Source organism: Falco punctatus (genome assembly GCF_963210335.1).
Source record: "Falco punctatus genome assembly, chromosome: 3".
NCBI classification, from domain to species: Eukaryota; Metazoa; Chordata; class Aves; order Falconiformes; family Falconidae; genus Falco; species Falco punctatus.
The window spans coordinates 12,918,500-12,925,185 of NC_137582.1; the positions used below are offsets into that span (position 1 = coordinate 12,918,500).

Genomic DNA, 6,686 nt, shown 5'->3' on the forward strand with positions numbered 1-6,686 from the left:
TGTGGCATCCACTGCCCCTGTCTGAGCCATGGGGAGGGCCGTGAGTCCTTTCCCCTTTCTCAATTTCTTTCTACCAGTCGGTGGGACTTTCAGAAGTGAAATGAACCCAGAAAAGGGCTGTGGGGCCTGGTGGATACAGTGAGATGTGATGAACAGGCAGTGATTGGGATTTTGGCCATGCAGGGAGCATGAGGATGCTGTCGTGAGAAAAGCAGACTGAGAGAGCCTTTATGATCCTTAATGCCCCAATGGGGAATTGATGATTCCAATAATTCTAAGTACTAATCCATGGCAATTTTAAAAAGCTTTGATTTTGCATGCTGGTTGAATAGGGGCAGACTTTATGGGATGGGAAAGCTGCTTGTGCTCAGTCCAGGCAGTGTGCATTGCCTGCTTCCAACAGCGTGTTACCCTGCTGGATCCTGGGGGTGAGATCCATGCGCAACTGGAGAAGGAGTGGGGTCGACCCCTGCTAGCTACTCTACTCGAGCACTGAGGAGTACAAAGCTGAACAAAGATGGAATTACAAAGATTTCCTTCATCTCCTTTCAGTCCTGGGGTTGAACCTTCATGCTGGGTAGTGGGCTGTGGTACCCCCCTCATAGCATCATTCCCCAGGTAGGGGAGGGGTCGTTTCCTCCCTGCTGCCTTCCTGTGGTTTGTGTGACTCCAGACTCCATCCAGCCTGGTGCCCCAAAGTATTTCTGTCTTTAACCTCAGTTGTTTTCATAGCTGAACAGCTTTGAGGCTGGGCCATTGACCTCTGCACCAACAAAGCATTAAAGCAGATGCTTAAGTGTTGCCCAGGGCCTTCCAAGCTTTTCTTTGCATGAAAGTCCTGCGGCTGCAAAAAGGATTCATGCCCCAGTCCAAAGGAGGGCAAGCCCCAGTTTTTACCTAGGTGCAAACCCCACCCCCCACCCACCCCCCCGCACCAGTGCTGAGGGCATTGCAGGAGCTTTGTGGGGCACAGGGAGGTCCTTGTGTGCTCAGAAAAATGCCACAGTTGTGAGGAGGACTGCAACAAAAATCTCTGCAGTGGCCCAGCGCCCCCTTGACAGCCTCTAGCAGCCTCCAGAGAGGAAGCCAATGCCTAAATCTCATTCTTTCAACCTTCGTAACCTTTGCAATCTCAACCTCTCAACATTTGTGGTACCATCCCTGGCAGAACTGTGGCAGGCATGAAGGGATAGTCCCCACCTGGAGATTTAGGCCAAGTTTAATATGTGAGCATCTAGATGAGACCCTAGCTCCATCTCAGCTGAGGATAGGAGGTGACAATGTCCTTGTCCCCATCAGCTGTTACCTCTCCAGTCCTACATCCCCTGTGTACATCTGAGACCCTGCCCCTGGTGCCTGGAGTTGCTAACGTGCTCTTCCTCACTGAGAGGAAGAGCAAAGGGTTGAATCACAGCCTCTGTCTGTAAGCAGCATCCCCCATCTCACTTTTTCCTATTGCTGTCCCCACCTGGGGGGTGTGTGCATATCCAGAGAGGGGTCAGTGGGTGCTGGTGCTCCGAGGCCAGGGCAGATCTCCATGGCTAATGCTATAATCCTCCCCCCTTTCAAGCAGCAGGAAAGCCCCGGCCAGCAGGATCCCTGTGCAGACAGGGTGTAAAAAGCCGTGGCAGCTCCAAAGCAAACACTCCCACATCTTCATTCCTTCCACCCTATTGGCCATTGATTTCAGATAAATATCCGTCCGGCCCTGACAGGGCTCAATTCTCCTAATTATAGCCCTATTGACATGTGATCTTTAGCTGCTCAGCTTGTCAGGAGCCATCTATCAGGCAGACAGATTTCTTTGGCTCAGGAGGAAATGAGATGGGAAGGGGGGAGAAAGGAGGAGCAGGGACTGGGGTGCAGGGAAATGGCTGTATTAATGTGCCGAAGAGATCCCCTGGCCCACATTCTAGTTTATTAACAAGTATGTCTTGGAGGGCCCTGAGCACCAGCCTTTAGAGCAAAAGCAATAAGGGAAGAGTTAAGGTGAAGAGCTCCTAGTTTGGGAACAGCTTGTGTGCATCACTGTAAAGGATTGCTGTGCACAGACCGCTGGTATTTCACAGGTCTTTCCTCTTCACACACAGCTGAACTGACTTTCCCAAGTCTGTGCAGCGCAGAAGCAGCAAAGATGCCTCCCGCCAGGCCACACTAACCGTTGGCTGTTGCTTTCTGCAATGAAACCAAGGAACTCCTTGCTGCAGGGTGTTAAAAATTTGCATGGTTAGCAGATACATTCACAGAGGAAAAATCCATCCCCGACTGTAAGACAGAGGCAGAACTCTGGTTCAAGAGGTCCCTGAGCACAGATTGTTGGCAGCAGGGAGAGCACTTTGGGAATGCACTCTTTGTTCATCCCGCCTTGCGTTTCTCCAGGCATTAGCTGTGGGCTGTTGCCAGAGGCAGGACACAGAGCAAGACCAGCCCTAGAGAGAACAAAACTGCTATTTTTTTTTCTCCCAGTCCCAGCCTTGGACTGGCAAGACAGGGCTAGGGCTTGTACCCAAACTGGATCCAGTAGGAGGCAGGAGGACATAGCCAGGAGACCTGGATGGAGCACGGCTGGGGAACACACACCTTTCCCAGGTTTCCTTGTAATGCTCCTATAGCCAGACTGCATTGGTGCAAAAGCCAGGCCGTTTGGGGGGGTGTCTTCTCCGCATTGTATGGACTGCATGGGTAAAGCCAGAAGCTCTGTGGACCAAGAACAGCTGCTTGTATCACTCCCAGAATCCAGCAATGCAGGAATAAATCCTTATGCCTTTTGCCTGGCTGTTTTTTTCTCATAACCTCAGGATGAGCCCACTGCCTTGATGGCTGGGGAGCGCAGCAGTGGCTGCTGTTACGGATGGGCTGCAGGCATCCCAGGCTGGGCTGCAGGAGAAATCAGGTAGGACAGATGGGGGCTAATTCCCAGGCCAAGTCCTTGCCCTCGGAGGAGATGCGAGCTGCCCTGTGTTCCCCGCACCAGGCAGCCATCAGCCAACATCGCAAAGCGGTGCTGGGCCGCACTCAGTCAGCGATCAGGGAAAGAGCCCTGTTAGCTGACTCATATCCTGGTCGGCATGTCTCTGTATTGTGAAAGGACCCAGACAGCCGGAGTGTCTGGAGATAACAGCCTTTACCGGGGAGCCCTGAGAGCTCAGGGTTCATTTACAAAGCCGGGCTTATTTGTGCCGGGCCAGCTGTCTCCGTATCTGCATTATCGACCCACTCCCCCCTGCCCCGGCCCGTTTGCAGTATCAGCCCATCCATGGAGATAGCTGTCTGCAGTACCTGCTTCCACCCGGCTCGGGTATCTGGCACGGCCTTACTCCCGCAGCACTTTACAAGTGGCAAGGACTGGCTTTGCAGAACTGCTGAGTGCTCAGAAAACCCAACCCTAGTGGAAAAAGCAAAGCCCAAGAAGCTCCCATCTCCCCCACAGTGGGAAAGGAGAAACTAGCTCTGCTTTGCTACTGGGGAAACTGAGGCATGGAAAGAAGGAGTGATTTTCCAGCATCTTCAGTGCTCATTTCCAAGGCATCAGTGGAGTTACCTGCATCTTTCAAATTTCCTTTGCTTTGGTCCATGCAATGACACTGCCTTGAGAGATACAGTTGCATTTCAATGATGCAATGGGGTGGAGAGGAACCACCATGGCACAGCAGTCTGGAGCCACTAGTCTGTATATCTGGGTGCAGCATTTCTGTGCACTGGCTATAGCTGGACCTAGCCCATGCCAGAGACATTTAAGGAGGCATCCCTTCACATGCATCTCCTGCACTGCCAAAGCTGCTTGGCAGTGCCGTTGACCCACTGCATGGGATAATGCTGTGTGACCTGAGTACTTGGCTGGGCACCATGCTGCAAGAGCCACTGGAGTGTGGGATTCAGCTGGCCCTGCCAGTGTGATTCAGCCCTTGTTGTGCTTTTATCCCAGGCACCCTTTCCTTCTTGGGGGGTCCCTGAACAAGGTGAGGATTCCCCATTCCTAGTGGTTGCACAGACGAACACGGGATGCCCGCAGGAAAGAAGATGTGTTGATGGGATTTCACTTCTTTATTTGCACATCAGGGGTTTGTGCACAACACGGCATGAAAGCTTTGGCTTCCAGGGCAGATTTGGATTACCCAAATAAGGAAGACAAGCAGGGTGTTTGGGCTGGGATGGGGTAGCCTAACACTTATACATGTCCGGGCAGAGATGAAGCCAGGTCAACAAGATCACTGCATGATGTTTCAGCAAAATGGTGGGAGACCACCTTCCCAAATGTGCTTTGCAGTATAAAGAAGTAGCCCCTTTACCTGAAAGCAAACCCGGCACCACTGACCCTAAGCAGCCCTCTCTGATGGGTCAGAAGAAAAGATGGAAAGATTGAAGTCAGAAATCACTGGAAAAAGCACCAACCATCTTTTAATAGTGCAATCTTTTCTTCTGCTCCCTGCAGAGAGCCCATCCCAACATCCCAACATCCCTGGCTGAGTTATCCATAGCCACCCTGCCACTGGGCAAGGTCATCCACTCCCCTCCTCCTGTTCCTGCTTGTCCACCACAAGCCCCCAGAAAAGCCTCATCCCTGAGCTGTGGGATACCAGAGTCCTGCAGGGAAGGAGCAGGGGTATTTAAAGCCAGCAGTGACCCTCCACATTGGATACACCTTTAGCCAGTTCCCATGTTACATTTCTAGCTGCCATGTATACATTCATTCCCATGTACACATCTATAAACCTGTATATGTTTTTCCCACTTTCCATTTTACTGCAAGGCTTTTGCCTGCACACCAGCAAAACATTCTAAAAGTCAAGTTTATTTCCTCACACGGGGCCCTCCAAGAAAGGGCACAATGCCCTTGAAAAGTTTCATTTTGACTCTTTGGGATGCTCACTGATATGAATTCCTACCTCTTAGATTCTCCTCAATTCTTTTAGCGTCCAAGCAAAGTCTTCCTTTCAATTCACCCCAAGCAGAAACAGAATGGCACCTTTCTTGTCAAATCAGGTGTTGTGTAAACTAGAATTTCTGTGACTCCTCAGTTAAGCATGAACTTCAGAAAAAGAAGGTAACTTTGGTTCAACCCTGAGAGAGTTGCTAGCAAACTGAGTGCCCTGTTGCTGCATCGTTTCAGTCCCCACAGTCTGAACTTTGCAGTGACACGACAGGTCTTCTCAAGTTATCAGACATGTAGGGGCAGCTCTGGATTATGGTCTCAGGGCAATCCCTGCCTCTCAGAGTGTTTAATACCAGAGGGAAAAACCTATGCAAAGTCGGCAAAATGGGGCTAGTTCTAGGCACAAGCCAAGGCAGGGATAAAACAATTTAGCAGGAAGGCAAAGGGGATTCCTAGAAACAGGAAAGCTGGGTCAAGGCTGGCAGATCCTGATGCAACCTGTTCTGCAGCTCCCCAGTCTCTCCCTCTGTCCTCATAGCAGGAGTAAATCGGTATTTTCATCCTGGGAAGTTAAAATGCAACTCACACTCATTACACTAAGGGAAATGGCAATTGCAACATGGGGATGAGGAACAGGGTTTAAGGGGCTTTCATTCTCCTCTTGCACCAGTTTGACACCCCTGTGATATCCCTGACTCCGGGGTCAATTGTCATGATTTATGCAGAATCAGCATGATAAAAACAAGGTCTTAACAGACATGCGTGCCCTCTGGGCTGACGTTGTTTAGCCTGGACCAGGATCAGTGTCTGGGGGGGCAAAGCAGGCTCAGCACAGCCCCACACCAAGCAGCAAAGCCCTCACCTGCCCCACACCCCTATGGCATGGGAAATGCAATGCCCCAACCACTCCTGCATCTTTCCAGCCAGTGGAGCAGCAGGCGCTGAGTCAGCATCCCCATCCTGCCCTCCCTGCATGTGACATCCATCCTGGGGAGAGGCAAAATAACCTCCCACTCAACTGACATGGATCTGACTGCAAAGAAAAGCGCATCCGCTCCCCTTTGCCACCAGCCCCCCGGCAGAAGCACCGGCAGATCCTTCACTTTAATGTTAACTGAGTTTTAGCGTTGGCCCCGGGCTCTGCCATTTATCTACAAGGCTCTGAATAGCAGAAGAGCGGAGTTAATAAATCCGCTCATGTGTCGCCTGTAATCAGGCCTGTAAATAAAGTGGAGCTGTCAGGGAGTGGCGGCCCATGCCACCAGGGTCCTCACCGTCCCGCCGGCTCCGGGTTTCATGTCGGTACTGTCCTCACCACAGGGAGCAGGGTGCAATATCCATTTCCATCTGCCCATCCTGCAGCCTGGGGTTGCCATCAGCTGCTCTTTCCAGGGTGATAGTATTGTCTTCTCCTATGCTGGACCAAGCTCCAAATATCTTAAGGATGATTAAAACTTGCGCACCCCAAGTCTGAGATATCTGCAGAATCTGTGAACACAGTAACAGCAGAACAGCACCTGGAAACAGGCAGATTTACTATCTCAAAGGCAGAGACTCCAGGATCACCCACTAAGTATCCCCACCTTCCCCCTAGACTGCCCAGCTGGGTCCAACATCTCCCATGAGATACTCGATAGCTCCAGACAACAGCCCGACTCTGAGAGGGGAAACCAAGGCATGACAGGAAGGGAAGGAACACACCAAGGTCAGTTAGTTAATCAGTGGCAGGATCCCAACGGCAGCCCTCCGCTTCCACTGACTGCAAGCAGAGGTGCTTTGCTCTTTGTTGCGGTGGCTCGGCGGCTCGGCAGAG

The 6,686-nt window shown here is 51.5% G+C and overlaps 1 long non-coding RNA gene across 1 annotated transcript in view; it reads left to right on the forward strand.

Annotated features, from left to right (window-relative positions):
- Positions 1–1,389: 1,389 nt before the first annotated feature.
- The window catches only part of LOC308061328, a 40,334-nt gene continuing 35,037 nt past the window's right edge, over positions 1,390–6,686 (forward strand). The window contains exon 1 of the long non-coding RNA XR_013927171.1: positions 1,390–6,644. This is a non-coding gene — a long non-coding RNA (uncharacterized lncRNA). The remainder of the gene's footprint in view (positions 6,645–6,686) is intronic.